Raw genomic sequence first — 22,852 nt, 5'->3', positions numbered from 1 at the left:
GTGAAATATACATACAAAATACATAAGTGATAATGTGACGGCTCGTGCGAGTACCATGAGTAGTCAGGACACTGAATACAGGAAGAAACTGAAAGAATAGAACCAGTGACTGAGGTGGTTCTGCAACATGCCCCAAGTCCTTACAAACACAAGGGATTTGGCAAGCCTGTGTGAATCAAAGCTTCCTTACCAGAACTCCACCTACAGCCAACAACGTAGTGGAGACAGGATTTGTGAAATTTTATGCACCACCGATAACCCTTAAAAGCATAATGGAGTATTTGTCTTGAGTCACAGACCTGATTAGACCAAATGCTGTAAAACAGTCTCTGAGTCAGAGTAACAAGGGAATGCCCCTGCACCACTTGAAGGAGCTTATATTGCGTGAAATGCAAGATATTAACCTTCTAATTTCTCAAATTGGAACATCCTGGGTGAACAGTTTATAAGCTTGATCTTTATCTGGCAATAAACAGCATACACTTTTTAATTTTTCTCTGGAGTATTTAACATTTAGCCATTTTTGCTGTAGGAGTTGGGGGAACTGCTTGCTTAGAGTTGCTGTGTAATCAGTAGCACATCAGATCAAGTTCCTACTTGGTATCATTTTCATTAATGGATGTGCTTTTTTTTTTTTTTTTTTGAGAACTTTTCTCCTTACATCAGTAGCACAGTTTTGAAGGGACACTTAAACTTGTATTTTAGCTATTCATTCAGATTGCAGCTGATTAAAATAAAAAAAAAAAACCTGAAGTTCTTGTGTATCATATGTGCCACTTTTAAGTAAAGCAGTAAAATATGATTTTACTGCCCCTCTCCCTCCACCTAAAAATGTTTAATATTGCTCAGCATCCATGTTCCCTCTGTGGCTCGCTTCTAAACTGGCCTAAATTTTGTCATGATTGTTTTTGGTAGATTTGGCAGACATAAACACGTATTGGAATAGCACTTTAGATTTTTATGTTTGTGAACTCTAATGTTCTGATACTGTACTTTATACATTCAGGAATGCAGAAAAGTTGTAAAAATATTTCACCTAAATTAATAATTGGAGTTTGACCACCGATGTGCCATTTACTGTCCTCCTCCCTCCTCTCTCTTTCTAGCTATTTATTTTTTCACAGTCTCCCTCTGATTTACTCTGCCTAAAATTACAAATTTTATGAGATAAGTCCACATGTATGGAAACAACTTTGGTATATTATTTTTACTGCTGTATGATATTTCACTTCTGAGTATTTCATAGGAGATTTTCCCTGTTTGCTGTTGAATGGACATTTGGATTATTTCCATTTTGTTAGCATTGTTCTTTTCAATATAATATATTTTTTACAACTGGGGTGTATGCGTTTAACTTTATACTTGGCATGTGTTTATAACTTCTTCAGTCACTTAAAGCCTATTTCTATGGTTTGTCTCATATTTAATATTATTGCATTTCATCTTTATGGGATACATTCTATTAGTGTGAAGCTTTTTGTAAACCTTAGTGTAATATGCATATAATTGAATCTATTACATAAATAATTTTATTCAAGTAATGATTTTTTCCTATTGCCAACCATTGATATAATATATAACCAAGATTTTTGTCACTCAGACCCTATATGTTTTTCTTAAATAATCTCATGTAAATGTTTTTTCCAACATTGTTTAATAGGTACAAAGGAATGCATATAAAGGAAGATGTTTAGAAGTATCTTGTTTATTTGAGATTTATGAAGGGATTCTAGAGTTAAAATTGGGTAACTTTAACCAAATATCCCAAATCGAGATTGAAAAATATACCATATCAAATCATCCTTGAAATCTCTAGAAATATCAAAAATTGGTTTCTCTTTCACTAGTATTTGGTACACATATTTGGTTAAAGGTAATCAGCAACATATGTGAAAAATTTAACTATAATATTCTAGAAACTTTAAGCAAATAGTAAATTTGCCCAGCTGGTTTTTACAGTTGCACTTGTACCTAGTGGTGCCTAAGGTTTGGGTTAATTGTATCTGAGTTAGATGAAGTATTAATTAGATTTGAATCTACCTGTAACTCATTATTTAATGAAAATTTTTGCCAGCTTGCTTCCACTAATTTTTAAGGACTACTGACAAAAATACTGCTGAATACATTGGTTAGGCAAGGTCAGAATGTATTTTATGATACTTATAAAGAATCAATCATAATTTTTATCTATATTATTAAAAATTTCATGAAATCCATAGATTTTTGATAGCAAATTTTACAATACATTACAGAAGGGAAAATAAAAGTATACTTTGTAAAGCTTAGACACACACAACTTACTCAAGAATAATACTGTCTGTTAAGAGATCTGTTTCTCACAGTCTCATGCAGTTATGCTACAGTTAAATGTGTGAGAGGCTAGACAAGTTAAATATGCAGTGGATGTATTCAGGAGACGCTGTCTGAAATCATGGCTACTGGGCATCTGAGAAATGGTGGAAGGAGGAAGGTCACTTTTAGCATTCTCCCCCCATTTCCCTCCACTGCAGGTGTAAGGGCTGTTGAGCTTGCGTACATCAGAAAGGCTCAAAAGACACAAAGACCAGAAGAATCTGAATCAATGGATTTTGTCAAGTTTCTCCTAGTTTATTATCATTCAGTCATGTCCTTTCATCCCCAAGTAATATTCTTCTCTGGCTGTCCACTTCTTACCAAATGAAGCACAAAAATGCACAGGTTTAGCTGTTTCTTGGCATATTACTCACCATAATCAAATCTTACTATTCTCCCTTTTGTAAGAGAGGCCTTAGGCCTCAGGCCTCCTAGTAGCAATGAGAGGCAGAGAGAGTTCCTTCCATCTCTGCATATTGGGAATTAGAAAAAGTAAAGTTTTAAAATATCTATTACCATTCCATCCCCATGGCTGAAATTGTTAAATCTTGGAAACCAGTAACAAAGAGAAGGGCTGCACCAAGAGTGTCAACGTAAGCCTTGGCTGATATGAGGAACTCAGTAGCATGTTATGACATCCAGAGAGCTTCTGCCTCCCAGGGAGTGTAGAGGAGTGTAGTCCTGGAGAGGAAGTCTTCAGCAGAAGCTGGTAGGAGAATGGAGGACACTTCTGAGCAGTCATTATCCACAAGTGGCTACCAACTGGTTAACAATGGTGTCCCAGAGAAAACCAGCTATCTCTGTGGAAAACAGTGTAGGCAATGTCCACTTTCTTTCTCTGGCTGTGGTAGGAATAAAAATATACAGGCCTGGCATAATGGCTCAGTGGTTAAATCCTGCGTTGCATGAGCCAGGATTCCATACGGGCACCAGTTTGTTTCCTGTCTTCTCCACTTCCCATCCACTTCCCTGCTGGTGGCTTGAGAAAGCAGTTGAGGACAGCTCAAGTCCTTCAGATCTTGTACCCATGTGGGAGACCTGAAAGAAGCTCCTGGTGCCTGGCTTCGGATTGGCTTATCACCAGCCATTGCAGCCACATGGGGAGTGAACCAGCAGACCAATGATCTTTCTCTCTGTTCCTCCTTCTTTCTCTGAATTTGCCTTTCCAAAATGATAAATAAGTAAGTAAATAAACAAATAACCGAATAAATAAATAAATCTTTGTTTGAAAAAAAAGGAGTGAAAATTTGAAACCACAGAATTTCCATAAGGCAGATATGTAGTTTGAATTGATAATGCACCACAATGAATTAATATGAAATATTACCCCAAACTGTGACATCTTTAAGTATTTGTATGAATAAAGAAATACAAACATGTTGGAGATGGACAGACTTAAATTTCAAGAAAAAATTTGAGTTCCATGTTAAAATGATTTCGAACTCCAAAATGATATATTTCCAAATCAAAATAACACACTATGAGTCAGAAATAGCAGAAGCAGATGTCAGAAGCTGATTTCTAAATATAATGTATGTGTAATAAAACTGTTATACATAAATAACAGAAAGTAAGGATAAATTATAACTAGTAAATAGTTTCCAAAAAATAACAACTCTAAGTTTGTAAACATTTAATAATATGGTTTCAACTATCTTAAGGAGTGACTAATAGAAAAATGTAATGAATGTACAAACACAGTGGGAGATCGTACTAATGTACTTTAAAAATGTGATAAAGCAACAGCAAAGAGAAGGCATATAAATGCAAATTTACAGCAATTAAATAGGGTATTACTAAAGAAATGTAGTTATCTACATTTTAAAGAGAATGCTATTTAAAACTTTAATCCAGTATGTTTGATTAGGAGAGTCAGGTTTATTTTTAAAAACAGTCATCAAAAAGTTGATTTGAAGAGAGATAGGAAGTTGAATAATTCCTACACTCATTAAAGACATGGAACGAGTATTTAGAAACATATTCTTTACAAACAAATGGTAGGACCCCAAGCAGGCTTGGAAGCTTTATTTGTAATTACTTTACTTGTGAACAAAGACATGTTCCTACTCTTAGGTGTTCCACAAAACAGAACAAGAAACTTTTCTTGTCCTATTGTATAAAGGAACATCTTTCAAATTAAAGTTCAAAATGAATGCTGAGAATAATAAATATAATACTTATAAAATAGAAAGAGAAGTTTTGTAAACTAAATGCTGGAATAAATAGAAATTGAAATAACGGATCTATATTAAAAAATACCAAATCATTTTTATGGAATAATACATTGTCATTTAAGGTTTTAGTTGAAAACTATAGGAAAATGACAGGAAGTTCATTTTGAAATAGTCAGTTTGAAAGACAATAAGAGACTTCAAAATTTGTACATATGAAGAAATACCTGGCAAAATCATAATCGAATTTGTAACCTGCAGAAGTATAATTTGGTTGAGGTTCTAAGCTATGGCTTTGGAACCATGGTTTTTTGAAGAAATGCTGCTATTATGTTAGTAGTAGTTTTTTTTTAAGATTTATTAATTTTTATTGGAAAGAGCAGACTTATTCATTGCAAATGGGAGAATAGTTTTTGAACACACTTGCACTGTTGTCTTGAATGCTAATAGATTAGAAATTAGCAATTAGAAAGTACTTCCTTTAGCATTTCAGAAGAAGCATGATGGACTTGGGAAAATTCATGATGGACACACATTATGAACCTAGAGGGGAGAGTAGAATGGAGGGGAGGGAGTTTGGGGGGCGGGGAGGGGAGAGTCTACTGCCAACTAAATTGTATCAAAAAGCGATTTTAAAAAACTGTTGGCACAGCACAGTGGTCAACAGGCTAATTCTGTCACTCTAAATAGGCGGCAGTTCTAGTTCCACCTTCTTCACTTCAAATCAGCTCCCTGGTAATGGCTTGGGAATGAAGTGGCGGGTGACTCATGTCTTGGCATCCTGTACCCACAGGGCAGATCCAGAAGAAGCTTCTGACATCTGGCTTTGGTCTAGCCCAACTTTGACCATTTTGACCATTTGGGAAGTAAACCAACACATTGAAGAGTCTTTCTTCTTGCTCTTTTTTCTGTCTTCTCTGAGACTGTGACTTTCATGTAAAAAAAGAAATCTTGAAAAAATTAAAAGATGATGCATTAATGTGACTGGCTGAAAGATCCTATCCCATATTTAAAACTGCTAAATTAAAAACAAACTATCAACTTTTGTTGGGATTTAAATGTGTAGAAGTAATGATTTTTAGAAAAAATTATTTGTGACAGAAAGATGGAGCTGGAGTTGGAGGCCGATAGAGACAGAACACTTGCATTTACCAGCGAACCCTCCAAATGTCTGCCCAGTTTGTTTAGGACCAGAGCTAATGCTGGGAGCCAGGAACCCAAACTGGGTCTTTCAGGTACATGGAAGAAACTCAACTACTTGAGCCCTCATTGCTGCCTCCAAAGGCAATGTTTAAACAAAGAGCTAAAGCCAGGAATTGAGAGCAAATCATAGTGACACACTCCAAAGGGACATGTTTTTTTTTTTTTAGATTTATTTATTTTTATTTATTTAAATATTTTTATTTTATTTATTTATTTATTTTTATTTAAGCCAGATATACAGAGAGGAGGAGAGAAAGAGGAAGATCTTCCATCTGATGGTTCACTCCCCAAGTGGCCGCGATGGCTGGAGCTGAGCCAATGTAAAGCCAGGAGCCAGGAACTTCTTCTGGGTCTCCCACTGGGGTACAGGGTCCCAAAGCTTTGGGCCATTCTTGACTGCTTTCCCAGGCCACAAGCAGGGAGCTGGATGGGAAGTGGGGCTGCTGGGATTAGAACTGGCGCCCGTATGGGATCCTGGTGCCGCGTGCAAGGAGAGGACTTTAACCACAATGTTATTGCGCCGGCCTGAGACATGGGGTTTTTAACTAGTACCTTAAATGCTGGGATAAATGCCCATCCTAAAGTAATGAAATTGATCTGTATTTCTGCCATAAAATCTACATGTATAATTCTGGGCTCAGTTACAGTGGTTTTGAATGTAAGTAATAGCATTTTGTTTTGTGTACTTTATGAAAATCAGTAATAGCAATTATTTTAGGCACTGGTAAAAAGATAAATGTTTTATACTTATTTTCTTAAATTTGAGAGATTTTTTTATGCACATGAAAATGCCTCCTATCTATTTCTTTCTATCAGCTTGTTTTATGATAAATTAGAAATTAAATATGTGTGTGTGTGTACAGAAAATGAACAGCTTGAAATGAATTTTCACAAAGTGGCTATCCTTGAGTCTCACTAGAGAAAGGAACAGAATATTGGTTGCATTTAGCAGAGTAATTTCTTAAAACTCTGAGGCAGTAGGCATTTTGGCAGTTTTTGCATTTGATTGAAACGTGGACATTTGAACTTCTTGCACCAATGGCCAAAGAGTCAATGAGTAGTTTGCAGCATAGTTTAGTGAGAATGGTTGCAAACACAAGCAAGATGAGGTTGATGCTTAGCAGGGAGAAGCAGGGATTGATTTGGTCTTTTCTGCATTCTTCATTAATGGAAGATTATGTTTATTTTGAAAAGGTGGGACTTAAAACACCTTCAGAAACCCCAGTATGAAAAAGTTCCATCACAAAGTAATTCTGCAAAGAAGATATGGAAGAAGAGGTGGAAGGGTAAAAAGGGATAGGAGGACTTAGTATGTCTCTTCTCAAGCACCTTTAAAAGGATTAATTCCACTCAAGAACCTGGAGCCCTCACTACCTAATCACGTGCTAATAGCCTCACTCTTATTATTTTCTGATTAAATAGTAACATGAATTTTGGAGGCATGTTACCGTTCAAACCATGGCACCTGATGCGAGCATTAGTGGGTCTGTTTCTGGAACACTTACGATAACTTTATGTGGAGTATCAACTTTCTCCACCCAAGATAAGCACACCTGAACACTGTGAGCATAATATGTACTTTTTGTACACATCTCTTTTACTGTCTTACTCTACTTCTATGAGACATCTTCAAAAGTACCTGGAAATAAATATTATGAAAAAAATCCAGGCATAGAGTTCAATTCTTGGTACTGAACCTTGTAATCCTAGCTTTCAATGAACATTTTGAAGTATATGTAGAGGGCACATAGATCATCATGCATACAAATCAATGATGTGCATATGTATGCATGAATGTGCATAGCTGAGCTATAGTAATATAATTAATGGCTTAAATTCAATATCTATACTGAATCAAAAATATTGACAGTAACATCAACATAAAAACATTTTTCACATATAACTTATTTCTATACTGAGTAATGTTTTCTGAATCTAGTATGCATTTATTTGTTGCTCTGATTTAATCATACATACAGAAAATCTTAAGAGCACTTAAGTACTAGACTGTAAGGATAATTTAAGGTTGATAATCAGTTTTTTTACATACAAGTTAAAATAAGTTATTTTAATTGCTTTATATTTCTTCTTTCCCTCTCAGTTCATATTTGTAGTGCATAGTAAGAAATCAATTCCTTTTGCATAAAGAAAAATGGACAATTCTGATCTCTGAACTTTTTGATTTCTCCTTTTCTAAGAACTTTAATCAACATAAAAAATTTGTACATCTTGTAAAGCACAATACAAGATTTCAACAATGATTTCAAAATGTGAATCAATCAAAAGAGACAACTGGCATTTCAGTTTCCTTTGACTTTGTACTTGACATCTGTCAGCTCTTTTCTTTCTGTTCTTTATAGAACTTGACATACACTATTGCCAACTATCTTTACTCCACTCTGCTCCTCTGTGCTGTGGACCACCAGGGTTTTTATCAGACTATAGTTCTGTGCACATTATCAAGCCTTCCTACACCTCATCCACCCACGCTTCTCAATTTCTGCCAATCATTACTCTAGGATCAGATCAACTGTCATCTGTGAAAATTATTTATTTATTATTTTGGGAGGCAAAGAAGAGGAGAGACAGAATTACCATTCATTTAAGAGGTTAGCACAATGGCCACGGCTTTCCTCTGCTGCTTTCCCGGGCTATCAGCAGGAGATGGAGAAGGAGTAGATAACGTTGCTTGTAAGGAATGCTAGGGCCAGACACCAGTCATTAGACTGCAACCCCACCATACTGGTCCCAAATTATAAATCACTGATATTAGCGAATCTATGTATCTTTAGCACTGTCCATGCGTTTAATATTTATATCATGCATACATTTATCTGTAGTCTCAGTGGATATGAAAATGAAATTATGAAAGTTCTCTGATGGTTTATACTGTATAGAAACATAAGGTCACATTACTCTTGTTACAATGATCATTGTTTTCTTTAGATAGTAAGAATTGCCGTAAGACCTTTTTGTGTGACTTTTTGAATTACCTTAGATCAGCACACTTGTATGCAAGATTTTTACTTTTTTTGAATATCATCAAAGAAATAAGAATATCTGCTCAAAATTAACAGCTTTATTTTATCTTCCCCATAAAACATGCACAATGTTTAATCAAGATTATTTATCTTTAGCAATTTCTGCATACAAGATTTGATACTCATCATAAATGTGTCTTTTCTGAGTATTTCACACCTGGGGTGAATTATGGTAATTAAATACTACATCATTATGTTCTTACTTTTGCTTTCTATCCCCCACTGTGAAAATTCAATTTCCAGATGCTTTTGATGTTTCTTGTTTAAAGGTGTAAGGAGGATGTGCCTTTTCTAAGCTCTCCGGTTTGTGATGTTACAGAGTCACCTCACAGACCTTCTTGAGCACTTCTGATTTCTCTAGGTACATTACAGCATGTATTTCTGAGGGAAACAGATCAGCTTCTCCATTGATAGGTTGGACTTAGTGAATTTTTATGCTTTTACTTATTCTAATGAATAAATCTTATGAAATGATAGGTGGATTAAATATAACACTGAATCAGTGTACTAAGGATAAGTGATAAGATCTTATTATAAGCATATTGCCCTGATTTGATTAAGCTAAGCCCATCCTCATGTGAAGTACAATAATCACTGTAGTGATGTTTGTAAACTGTATAGCTCTGTACCAACATCAGCTGTATTGCTCTTGTTGCAATGACCTCTATTTTCTTTAGATCCTACACTTGACCCTAGGGCAAATAAAAACTAATACCTTTGTGTTGCAAAAATATATAAAGGCAAATTGTGTATAGATGATTCTCAAGAAACAACTGTAAAGTTATATTAAAAATACTGAATTCTGCTCCCTGGTACACCAGGGCTTGGGAAAACCACACTAGGCAAAAAACTTGCCTCAAGATCTGGACTGAAATATATGTCAATGTGGATGATTTAGCTTGAGCAGTCTGACCACGGGATATCATGGAATTTGGCAATATGGCTTCTCCCAAGAACATGCTGAAAAACACACAGATGTTGGCACATATCCTGAAGGTTATGGAGATTACAGAACATGAGCCAAGAGTGGTAAATCAGATGTTGGAGTTTTGCTTTCTGATAGGTGACCACAATTCTAGATGAGGCAAAAATTTATTCAAGCCATGCTAAGGAAGCTACCATTGGTGCAGACGATGTGTGATTGGCAATCCAGTGTCACGTGGAGCAGGCTTGCACCTCTCCTCTTCCTAGAGATTTCCTATTAGATATTGCAAGGCAAAGAAATCAAGCTATAGACAGGCCCTAGATTGCCCCTGAATAGATTCTGCTTAGTAGCTCCAAATGATAGGGTTAAATCTTACAGAAAAAGCATCCATTTTTGCAGGAAGAATAACAGTTCCCCAATTAAGTGTTGAGTCAGTCACTAACAGACCAAGTACACCCACATGAGGCACACCAATGCCACACACCATGTCTGTTTCAACTAAAGTAACTGAAGTAGCTGCTCTGATGTCCCTTCCAGAGGTTTACTGTGCAGATGCCCGCTTCACAGCCACCTGCTGGGAAGGCATCACTGCCTGCAACATCTGCAGGTCATAATGTTTTGATGAATCTGTCACTGATTGGGTACAGAAACATTCTTCTTACTAGTAACACGGTGTCATCCCAGAATACAAGTACATTAAAAGAAAGCATCATGATGACAATGACGATGACTATAGTAATTTGTAATCTAACCTTAATGAAAGTAACGTGTATACTAGGTCTCGAATCCGTTGTACTGAAGTTGAGCAAGTGTGTTTAATGTTTAGAAAAGAAGCACTACTTTGTGGTCTCAGTCTGCTCTTTTATTGGTATGCCAAATTTTGTGGTATTTAATAATATTTTCCTTTATAAGGCTATAAATTATATGCTTATTTTAAGACGAGAGCATTAACTCAGATGCACATTGAATATTTACTTAATTGTAGTATATGTGTTTAAACCATGTGTATCACACACATATGTATCATTTTCTTATGACTCTAAGAATTGCTATATTTTATGACTGAAGTTGACCCATCCCAGAATACATTTTTAAGTGAAAAGGTAAATGAGAAATTACAAATGAAGGGTTTAAAAAGTAAATGACTTCTTGCAAGATCTACATATTTTTCAGAATTATATTAAGATAATTAAAAATGTGATTAATTGAAGGAAAAAGAGAACGTGAAGATATGTCAGCCTTAAACTGCATGGTTCAGCTCAATTATACATCAAGAGGCTTAAAAGAAAAACAGAAAAAAGAAAATAAACTAATAACTAATAATAATTAAAAGGAAAAAAATAAAATTTGAATTTAATGAACTAAAATAAAATTAGAAAGCTAGAATAACCCTAAAGAAAGTTGGGCATAACTAACAAAAATAGGTGCTGAACCTAAGATAAGGTGTTGGTGACTGTTAATTTTTTGTGCCAGCCTGGTTGGGCTGTGGGTGGTTAGGCATTTGGTGAAGCCTTCTTCGGTGTGACCCTGAAGGTGTTTCCAGCTGAGATCAACGTTTGAATCAGTGGCCCATACGGATTGCCTAGCCTCATTGTAGGGCCCTCTGTTAGCTGAGGTCTTGAATAGGGTATGTGGCTTGTCCCTCCAGGTGCAGGGGAGCTCCACCTGGCTGACTCCAGTTGAGATGTTATTTGTTCCTCTCAGGCTTCAAAAGAGAACTGCGCTTGCTATGTTTCCTGAGTCTCCAGTACGCCAACTTTATCAACTGTTACAATCACATGACTCAGTGTTTTTTTTTTTAATAATGACTCCATCTGTCTCTTTATCATGAATCTCTAATTCTACCTCTGTTTGACCTGTTGGTTCTCTTTCTCTGGAGAATTCTAATGAACATTCTAATAAACATTCTAATAAAGCATGTTAATAGAAAGAACAAATATTTTCTAAAAATTAAGAGAAAGCAAATATCTGGAAGATATAAAAAGTAAAACCATATAAATGTAGAAATGAAGTATATATAAATATCTTACATAGAAAAATGTATGGTATTAACATGAAGATATAGGAGATGCTAAAATACAGATAATGAATTTTAGACAAATATTTTTGTCTTTTTTTTAGAAGAACCTACATTTAAAAACTACATACAAAGGAAATAATATAATCATTACAAATTAATTTTTATTATGTATTTTGCATAAAAAAACGCCAGGTCCACATAAATACGAACCTGTAAATATCAGATACTGCAAAGAGATGATTTCAGTGTTACATTAAGTAATTCAAGGATGAGATACAGAACATTCTGTCCTCAAGTTATTTGATGAATGTGGTATTAATTAAATATCAAAATCTGATAAGCAAAATATTGAGCTTTTTGTCAGCTAAATCAGAAACTAGTGACAAAACATTTGTCACCTCATATCTGTACTTCATAGGTAAAATTGGGTTGGTAAATTAATTATAAGGTTATTTTAGAACATCATTAACTTAATCAGACTCATCATATGGTTAATCTGAAAATTGAATATAAAAGTCCACTTTGCCACTAAGAAGCTGTGTGTAGTGGTTGCTATTTACATATGATTATAACATCTAGACCATCACGTTGTTTCCTTTTGACATCACAGATACATTCTTTTAAACATTATTTACATCATTGCTTTGAGAATTCTGAGAATGTGAACTTGAAATTTTTTCCTTCAGTTCCCAAAGTGTAAAGATTAGACCATGCATTGATCATTTAAAATTATCAATGAATTTGAATTTATATAAGCTGTGATTTATCTACAGCTGTGTGTATAGTATTTTATTTCCCAGTTTCTACTAATAAATTAGAAATTTTTAAAAATGTATTAATTACATTGCATTATGTGACACAGTTCCATAGGTACTGGGATTCCCCCCATCCCTCCACAAACCCTCCCCCTATGGTGGATTCCTCCACCTTGCTGCATTGCCACAGTTCAAGTTCAGTTGAGATTCTTTCATTGCAAGCATATACCAAGCATAGAGTCCAGTAACTTATTGTCCAGGTAAGTTCAGTGTCTTCTTGGGGAGACCATCTCTGGTCTAAATTAGAAATTGTTAAAAAAAATGCATGGCATTGCAATAAGATAGGTTTTATATTAAAACATTTAGCTTCCCCAGCTGTGTATACAAATATGTTTTGGTCACAGCAATTATGTAAATTTATGTGGTGAGATTATTGCATTAAGCGATTTAGTCATCAAAACACCAATTTTGGTTATCATAATAAAAATACAAAATTGATTACAAATCATCAAGGTAAAGCTATTTGCAATGGAAATGCAATTGAGAAGATAAGATGAGGAAATTAATGTTGAGGTAAATGAGGTTATTTAAACCACTTTAAGTTGTGATTGCATTATTTGAAATTTCACTTTCAGCTAAAAATTTAAGTACATAAGATGTTTCTTAAGATATGTGATTTTTCCTTTTATGGAGTCTTTCTAAAATTTTAAATAACTCTAATCAATTTATTTTGAAGAAATATATTCAACTCTCAATTTGTTAGAAAATTCACATTTAGAGAATTATGGTGTAGGATTTCTCCCTTCTCGAATACTCCATCCTGCCTTCGTAGAAAACCTGAAAATGAAAGCACTGTCATTTTCTCAACTGTTTTTTAACTATGAAGAAAACTAAAATGTCTTAGTAGGAACTGCAGAAATGTCATAAATTAACCTTTTTTTTGCAGTCTTTTAAAGTATATTTGCTGCCCTCTCTACTATATATTAATTTATCTGAATACATAATGCAATGATCAAGTTTTCCTTCTGCTTAGTACCATGTTCTTTATTAAGTACCAGAATCTTTGCTTAGCAAAAATTCTACCTATTGTGTCAAACTCTGGCCACTCATAATTATGGTAATAGTTTCTCTAACAGAATTCAATATTCATAAGCATGTATTCACTGTTTACACAAACACAATATGAAGAGCTACATATATGAATATAAAATCTACTTACCAAAATATATAAATCTGAGCTTCTTGATTTTCGAGACATATATATTCCACCTAGTGCCTTGAAGTTTTAGAGCAAAGAGAAAATTCATGTTGTCTGTCATTCTGCTTCATTCACTGTAGCTTTTGCTTTCTACAGACAGGCAGGATTGCTATTAAATGTGGTCTTCGATGTTTTGCTGGGAAATCAACCACGCCAGAGCTAAAACCTACAGATCCCACTGTCAGCACAGGTCAATGCGGTGATTTAAGATCCTTGTGTGCTACTATTATGTGCAAGTCAGGGTACATAAACAGTGGGCTCTCATCTGGGTTTCTCAGTCCATAGCTCTTAAGGTCAAGATACTCTTTTAGAGAACTCAAGTGGATCTTTGAGGCCACAGCACCAAATACGCAATCTTTAAGGGAACTTAACTGTCTACCCTTATCAGAACTAAGAACTTTCCCTGTTTTCACTCTCAGATCTCACTAGAATTTTTGACTTTTTTAAAAAAGATTTATTTAGTTGGAAAGGTAGATTTACAGAGTGAATGAGAGACACAGAGAAAAATCTTTTTGTCCGTTGATTTACTCCCCAAGTGGCTGCAACAATCTGAGCTGTGTGCATGGTTTGAACCTTCCTCCTTTGCTTCCCTAGGCCACAAGCAGGGAGTAAGAAGGGAAGTGGAGCAGCTGGGACATGAACTGATTCTCATATGGGATCCTGGCACAAGCAAGGCAAAGACATTAGCCATTAAGCTACCATGCCAGGTGGATTTTTGCAATTTTGCTTTTCAGTTGGTGATGTAAGCAAGCACCTCTGTCATTTCCCAGCTTGTTAAACATGTGTTTCATTTCACAAATGGAACCCAAATTTTGGGAAACCAAAGCAATGGCTTTAGATTTTCTTGGCATGCCCAAATTATCATAGTTTTCCTTTGCCCATTGTCAGTACAAATGACCCAATATTCTTAGCTTCCCATGTGATGAATTTGACTCCATCCCTCCAACTCCTAACATGTAATTGATGGGCTAGGGAAACCTCTGGAAATCTCTCTTTTATAAAAACATTTAAGAGTCTAATCTCATGGTGACCAGCTTCACAGTTGCGCTGGAGCCGACAAAAGCAGAAAACATACCACGATGTAGTCAGTCTGTGAGTCTTCGTGATGTTATCCAGACTTCTGGGCTGGTTTCAGCATTTTCCAATAGCCTTTACCCATGTTAAATCTTTCACATATGAATCTATTTCATTCATGCTATCTCAATTTCTTAGTGAGCTATGGTATTGGCGCTTAATATTCTTTTCCTCTATTGGTATTTTATTCAATTTAAAGTTGGCATATTATTGCAGTTGTGTTAGGAAATATTGTTATAGTGAATTAAATATTGGGGATACACATTTCAGAATTATAGTAACATGTGGCGTTTCACTATTCTAATCTTTGATCACATGGTGCAATATTTGATACATTTCATTACTCATTTGTACTCATGCCTGAGTTTCCAGTTCTTTTTGTGCTACAGAGTTGTGCTTGGCCAGATTCATTAAAAATCTTGTACTTCTAAGCTACCTTTGAATTAAAATACAGGAGTACAGAGACAGTAGTTCAGAGCTTCATGAAGTTTCAAGATATCACTTTCTGGTTATAATTTCCATCTTAAGACAGGCCAACATTAACTTGCTTTAACCAACTCAAATGAAAAACAAATATTCAGAAAAAAATTTTGAAATGCCAGTTTGCCAACCTTGGAACCTGAATATCCAGGATAGGGATTCTTGAAAAGTAACAGACATGAATAAGTCCTGGCATTTTCGCCAGTTACAGCTGAGGTAGAACTATCTGGCCATGGCAAAGGGAGGACATATCCAATAGTATTCCTATAGCAGGATTCCTAAATGAAGACTACATGAGTTTAATCCTTTGGGACTCAGGAACTCTAGAGTTTTCAGAGTGGAGAGGGAATCCTGAGAAAGAATACTGTGCAAGCCGGAAGACCTGGACAGACCTATTATCAACTAACTTCTTTTTGGTTGATACATACAGACTGGGTGCTAAGTAACTATCAAAATAAATATAATTGAAATTTCTTCTGGCACATATTTCAACTTGCTGATACCTTCAGAGCTTGGTAAGTGGGACTATAGAGTCTGAATCAAAAGTGGGTTTTTTCTCTTACACAAAACAGCATGATTAGATGAAATGTGTGAAATGTACCAGATAACATGTATACAAGAGCAGCAGTATTGTTATAAATAGATGTAACTCTGTGTGTGAGTCTGAGTGAGAGGGGAGAGATGAAGAGAAAAACAGAAGTCAGTCTGAGATTCTAACTGATTAGATCGGGCGACTGCAGGGACTGGTGAATATAAAATCTATATTATAGAAGGCTAGACACTAAGGCAAAAATTGGTTTTATAATTTTGAATCCATAATATGTAACAATGGGCTAACAGGACAGAAGCAAAGACGGCAGTTGAGGCTGTAGGTTTGACTCCTAATTAGTCTTTTTTGGGATGTCTAAGCTTTTAAACTATTGAGGAACAGCCTTTTTTTCCTGCTTGTTAGTTGTTGAATTATCTAGCGCAAGAAGTGTTCAGCATGTAATTGTGAAGTGAGCTGAGAATGAGTTTGGGTGAGAATGTTGGCAGGAGGGAAGTTTGAATGGGAATATTACTGTGCTCCTAAATCTGTATTGTGAAATACAAGGAATTGGTTCAACTTATGTAAATAAGGTTAGAAAGCCATGCAATTTATCATGAAGACTCCGCCTTTATTACCAAGGGTATTCTCACTACTTGCTGTCAGTTCATTTTAAATGTCTATCTTATCTACCAAGTAGCCCACTGAAACATGTAGCTTAGCACTTGATTAAGTAATGCAGTCTCTATACTGATGTATGACAATAAACAATGTGGCCAATCAAGGCAGCCTTCATGTCTCAGTGACCCTTACTTTCTGAAGTTATGTTTGATTGGTTTTTAGTTTGGTGTAATACAATGTACAGGTTACTGGATACATTAGTTGAAATCTGAACTCTGGCAATCCTTCGGTGTGGGCTAAATGAAGCAGTTCCTATCATGCAGAACATTCTGGAAATCCAGAGCATACTTCTCAAAGGCAAGGGCAAAATTTGAATTTGAACAAATTGTCCTCCACATGGACATTGTGCAGAATACCACCTGTCCTTGCCATAGCCTCCAGTAGCTGTTATGTAACAAATGATAAAATTTCCTTGAAACTAGTCAAAATAGTAAAGAGTAATTTCTATTCTGTCTTCATAGACAGTCAGTGGAAAAAGCGTACTATCATTCTTCTACTTCAAATCCATGGATAGAGAACCATTCATGTGAATTTTGTGTAATATCTTGCAATCATTTCAAACTCCCTTTAATTGCTTTTTTTTCCTAAATAGGGAAATAAGACTTAATTTTGACATTAAATCTTCTTCTAAAAATTAAACCAAAAAATCTTGTAAAACACCTTACCCACTGCTATTCACTTACACAAATCCGCAAATTAAAAATAGCTTCTATTTAAGTTATATATAAGCTTTCTTTTTTTAAAGATTTATTTATTTTTTTTTGCAAAGTCAGAAATATGGAGAGGAGGAGAGACAGAGAGGAAGATCTTCCATCTGATGGATGGTTCACTCCACAAGTGTCCGCAATGACCGGAGCTGAGCCAATCCAAAGCCAGGAGCCAGGAGCTCTTCCAGGTCTCCCACTGGGGTGCAGGGTCCCAAGGCTCTGAGCCATCCTTGACTGCTTTCCCAGGCCACAGGCAGGGAGCTGGATGGGAAGTAGGGCCACGGTGATCAGAACCTGCGACCACATGGGATCCTGGTGGCGCGTGCAAGGCAAGGACTTCAACCACTATGCTATTGCGCTGGGCCCTATGTAAGCTTTCTTTTAAATTAAGAAGATAACCACTTTTATAGTTTAGTGTAGCTAATCATTTTAATTAGATCATGTCATTTTATTTGACTAATGAGTTCAAGTATTTTACTATGATATATGGATATTAAAATGCTGTCAAAATTTATTAAACTCAACTCTACTGCAGCATGACATTGGGAAACTATTGCCAAATGCTATGTGGATAGCAAGTTAAAATATTATCAATTTGCTATTGAAAACTTCAAAGCAAGTTTCTTTTGAAACTTTTATAGCATTTAGTTACGTTTGTATTTGCATTCATTTCACTTATTTTCCATTTTCCAGAACTAAGTGATAACATGACTTTGGAACATTGTTATATATAGTCTTTCAAAGAAATTTGTTTTCAAAGAAAATAAGTTTCATAAAGATTTTTCGTATTTTCTCTATAAGGTACCACAGATTTCTTTTTTTTAAGATTTGACATTGCTCATTATAGGTAATATAATGGTTCGGTTAATTCTTTAAGAATATACTTAATTATTTTCAAATGGAGCTAATAAAGGAGCTTTAGTTATTTATAAGTCTCTGTGCTGTAGATTACAAATTCAAGTATAAACTCTATATCATGTCACTGTTGCAAAGTGATTGCAAATCAGTAAGAATGTAGAAAGTAATGATGATTATAAGAATAAAATACTATAGGTGCTATATCTCCAGTGGTAGAGATAGAATGGAGATGAATTCCTATTATATTTATATATCTACGGGATTAGGGGATTTCTTAAAGCAAGCTGCATAAATGTGTGGTATGAAGAACTGATATGTGTGATAGGAAAAGAGCATTTCTACTGAATTTAAATATCAGTAGTTGGTTGTTAGGTCCTGAGAGGGTCGGAGAGGACTTCGGTGCAGAGTTAGTGGATTCTGAGCTCTGTTGAGGACAAAGCCTCTGGCTGGTGTTACTGTCCAGTGATGAGGAAGTCTGGCTAGGTGAGAGGGGTATTTATGGAGAGGAGAGCCAAAATGGAACTGAAAGACTGGTTACATGTGTAGACTTGATCAGCTAGTATGTTTTACATACATTTATATTTTTTAAAAAGCAGTTATGTTCATTGAGACAATCTAGGAGTACACATTAGCATGGATGACACATAGAGGTTAACCAAGGGATATAGGAAACCTATTTGAGGGCTGAGGGCTGAAAACAAAAGATGAGTTCAGTTTTACAAGAAAGCTGGGTGACGGTGTCTGAGCTTTCAGCTTCTCATGAGAACAGAAAGAAGTTACCAATCACATCTGTCTGATGGCTTTGTTTTGAACAAGTAAAGATTATGGATTCCAGCCCTTTGATGGGTTGGATTTTGTTCCCACCCTCTGATTGACTGTTGGCTGCTGTTCATATATATATTTTTTTCTTTTCTTGAAATTGTGTTTGAAACTTGACCCTTACAGACATTTGGGTCTTTGTGGAAAACTTCCTACTTGTAACTGCAGCAGGAGGATTTCCAACTTAATAAGTCCTCTTACCTGGGGGGAGGGGGGAAGCATTGTGCATCTAGTTCTTTCAGAAAGAAAGCTCATACCATTTTGTGAGAACAAAGAAACTAGGTGTCATCAGTAAACTGTCATATTTGTAGCAGCTTAATTCACAATAACTAATATGTGGAATCAAACTACCTGTCCATCAACAAGTGGGTGAAAAAAATGTGGTATATATACACAATGAAATATTAGCTATAAAAAGAATGAAAATTGAGATTTGTAGCAAAATGAATACAAGCAGATATCATTATGCTAACTAAGGCAGACCCATAAAGGCAACTATTGTTTGTTTTATTGTTGTTAATATGTATAGAGATTGTGTGAATGTCATATAATTAGGTAGGTACTCAAAATACAGATCAACTTATTCATATCACATAAATGACAGATAATCTTCCTTTTCCATACTTACAGAAGAAATGGAGTAATAGTGAAGATTCTTTGGGGACACATACTGAGTTGTTCTTAATATCAGTTTTAATTGTGTTTCATCAGATGAAAAACTCATTAGGTACAGACACTTAGGTACATTTCTTGGTATGCACAGTAAATATTTTTAAAAAGGAAACAACAGAAAATATCTATATTCAAATATATTAGTTTATGCTGCAAACCTTAGTTTTTCAGATTATAATTTTTGCATAAAATATGAATGCATAAGTGCATTTAGAAATAATAAATTGAAAGTTTGTGAAGAGCAAAATAGCATATAATTGCAGACAGTCTTTCCAAAAAGTGGTGCATTTCAAAGGGGGCAAAAGAAGAGCTTCAGAATGAATGTCCACACCAGCCTTCACCTTAATGAGGTGATCATAATGATCTTGACCAGTAACTGGGGCAGGTTGAAGCTTCACCATCTGGCAGGATGCAAGCTGGACACAACATCACTTCTGTGATGCCCCATCCAGAGATCCATGGCCTTCAGCAAATCAAGAGAAAACATGAACACACATCAGTTGGTTAACACTCTACAACTTAAAGGGTCTATAGAATTTCAAAGATCAGAAGAGTCAAGGAAATGATGGAAACTGCTCCAGACTGAAGGCAACCCATAACCAAATGCAATGTGGAATTTTAAGCACAGTTATTTGACATTATTAGGAAATCAGTGTTGGGCCCAGTGCGATAGCATAGTGGTTAAAGTCCTTGCCTTGCACTTGCCAGGATCCCATATGGGCACCGGTTCTAATCCCGGCAGCCCCGCTTCCCATCCAGCTCCCTGCCTGTGGCCTGGGAAAGCAGTTGAGGACGGCCCAAAGCCTTGGGACCCTGCACCCGCGTGGGAGACCTGGAAGAGCTCCTGGCTCCTCCTTTGAATTGCCTCAGCTCTGGCCATTGCAGTTGCTTGGGGAGAGAACCATCAGAGGGAAGATCTTCCTCTCTGTCTCTCCTCTTCTCTGTATATCCGCCTTTCCAATAAAAATAAATACATCTTAAAAAAAAAAAAAGAAAATCCGTGTTATCGGACTGTTTGGGGAAGATTATAGGATAGTGTAACATTCTTCATTTGGAATACCTGTGATTTGGTGAAAAATGTCTTATTAGTGGACATAACATATTCATTACATGGAAGAGTTACAATGTTAGTCATAAAATATTCTAATTCTTGCAAAATTATTTATATCTAAGTGCATTTCAAAATCAGGAAAGAAAATTTAACTGAAAGCAGTTCAATAACCAAATCTGAGAGGTAAGAAAAAATGTGACACTCCTTAATAGTTTTATTAGTCCCTGTACAATCTATGTGGAATGCAAAATCAGCCTTCCCATGTTGAAAACAAATGCCAGCTGTGTTCAGTATTTATCTTAAGTATTGTAAAGACAGATCTGAGTAGATTTGCAAATACAGTCTCTGTCTGTGGTGGTTAGACTTGGAAATTTTGGACTCCATTTTATACTTTTAATTTTAATCTGGATCTTTTCCTGAACTAGTGGTGTGTGTTATTATACTTTTTTTTTTCATATTGGGGCAGTAGCAGTCATAGTTCTCAGGCAGCCACGTAATCACAATGGTAAAAAGTTGATACTTTGTTATGCTTTGTGACTATTTTATTGCGTGTGAAGATTAGATATATTAAATTCATTTAAAAATATTTTTGTTATATTACTTGAAAGAGTTGCAAAGAGACAGAGGCAGAGGGACAAACTTCCAACTACTGGTCTACTCCCCAAAGTGGCTGCAAAGGCCAGAATTGGGCTGTTCAAAGCTGGGAGCCAGCAGCTTGTCCTGCACTCTCATGGATGCAGTCCTGAACCATACTCCACTGTTTCCCCAGGACATGAAGGAGCTGCATCAGGAGGGGAAGCAGTGGGGGCTAGAGCCAGAGTCCTTACAGGACGTTAGAGCCTCTTAGCAGGATTAACCTGCTATGTCACCACACTGACCCCTATTAAATGCATTTTGATTCATGTTAATTTCATCTTACAATGAACTTGTCAATATATAATCACACTGGAAAGTGAGAATGTGTATAACTCAATTCAGAATGCTTTACTTAATATTTTTTTTTCTGTTTCGGTTATAGTGTTATAGTTCAGCTACATTCTGAATAGTTTCTTTATAGTAAATTCCCCTCTTCCAAAATTCAAATTTATAAAATAAATTTGGCAATGATATGACCCTTCATGCTAATAGAATCAATCTAAAATTTTTCTTTATCATAGATCATACTGGTTGAGGTATCTCACTGCCTTAACTATCCTACACTTCTAACTTACAAAAAACCTATTTCAAATTGAATTATGTTCCAATCATCAAATAAAAATATCTTATAATTGCAGTATTTTAAGATGTAATTTATTTTTGTTAGAAAGTTAGATATACCGAGAGGAGCAGAGACAGACAGGAAGATTTTCCGTCTGTTGATTCACTTTCCAAGTGCCAGAGCTGAGTTGATCCTAAGCAAGGAGTCAGGAGACTCCTCTGGGTCTCCCACAGGGGTGCAGTGTCAAGGCTTTGGGCCGTCCTTGACTACTTTCCCAGGCCACAGGCAGGGATCTTGATGGGAAGTGGGGCCGCAGCAATTAGAACTGACGCCCATATGGGATCCTGGTGTGTGCAAGATAAGGACTTTAGCCTTTAAGCTACCACACTGGGCTCTACCATTGCAATTTTCTTTTTAAATGTTATTCTTTGAGACAAGTCATCTTTCATCTTCCCCATAAAAATTTTTGATTAGGGCCTGGTGTGTTAGCCTAGTGCTAAATCTATGCTAGCATCCCATATGGGCGCCGGTTCCCTGCTTATAGCATGGGAAAGCAGTCTAGGACGGCCCAAAGCTTTGGGACCCTGCACCTGTGTAGAAGCAGCTCCTGGCTTCTGGCTTTAGATTGCTTCAGTTCTGGTCATTGTGGTCACCTGAGAAGTGGAATCTTTGGATCCCTTCAATTGAATGTAATTTCTTCTTTCTCAAATGTATACTGTTCAGATCGTTTTTATGATCTTAGATAATTATGGTTAAATATTTTCTAGAATTTTCATGAATAAAATTTTAGCTTATATGCCATATTCAAAGTTTGAGATTACATTTATATTGAGTTAGATTCCATAATGCTGAATAACAATTACACTGAAATATAAAGATAATTATGTTCTGTTGAAATCTATTTATATCTCCCAATTTTCTTACAAATCCATGAACAGCCTTTGTAACGTATTTCTATTTAACACTTGCATTTCTTTCATTCATGCAATCTCTCAACACGTATTTAGTATTACTCCCTGCCTAATAGTTTTTTAGATATTTAGTATTTACTTATAAATGAA

General features: G+C 35.7%; 1 pseudogene; it reads left to right on the top strand.

The window, feature by feature from the left end:
- Positions 1-9,627: 9,627 nt before the first annotated feature.
- On the top strand, positions 9,628-10,438 carry LOC121149093 (annotated as a pseudogene).
- The last annotated feature ends 12,414 nt before the right edge of the window (positions 10,439-22,852 follow it).

Source organism: Ochotona curzoniae, unplaced genomic scaffold (genome assembly GCF_017591425.1).
Source record: "Ochotona curzoniae isolate NIBS_2020 unplaced genomic scaffold, NIBS_Ocur_1.0 scaffold_4701, whole genome shotgun sequence".
NCBI classification, from domain to species: domain Eukaryota; kingdom Metazoa; phylum Chordata; class Mammalia; order Lagomorpha; family Ochotonidae; genus Ochotona; species Ochotona curzoniae.
The sequence above is the reverse complement of the archived record's forward strand: the minus strand, read 5'-3'. Positions and strand labels throughout refer to the sequence as shown.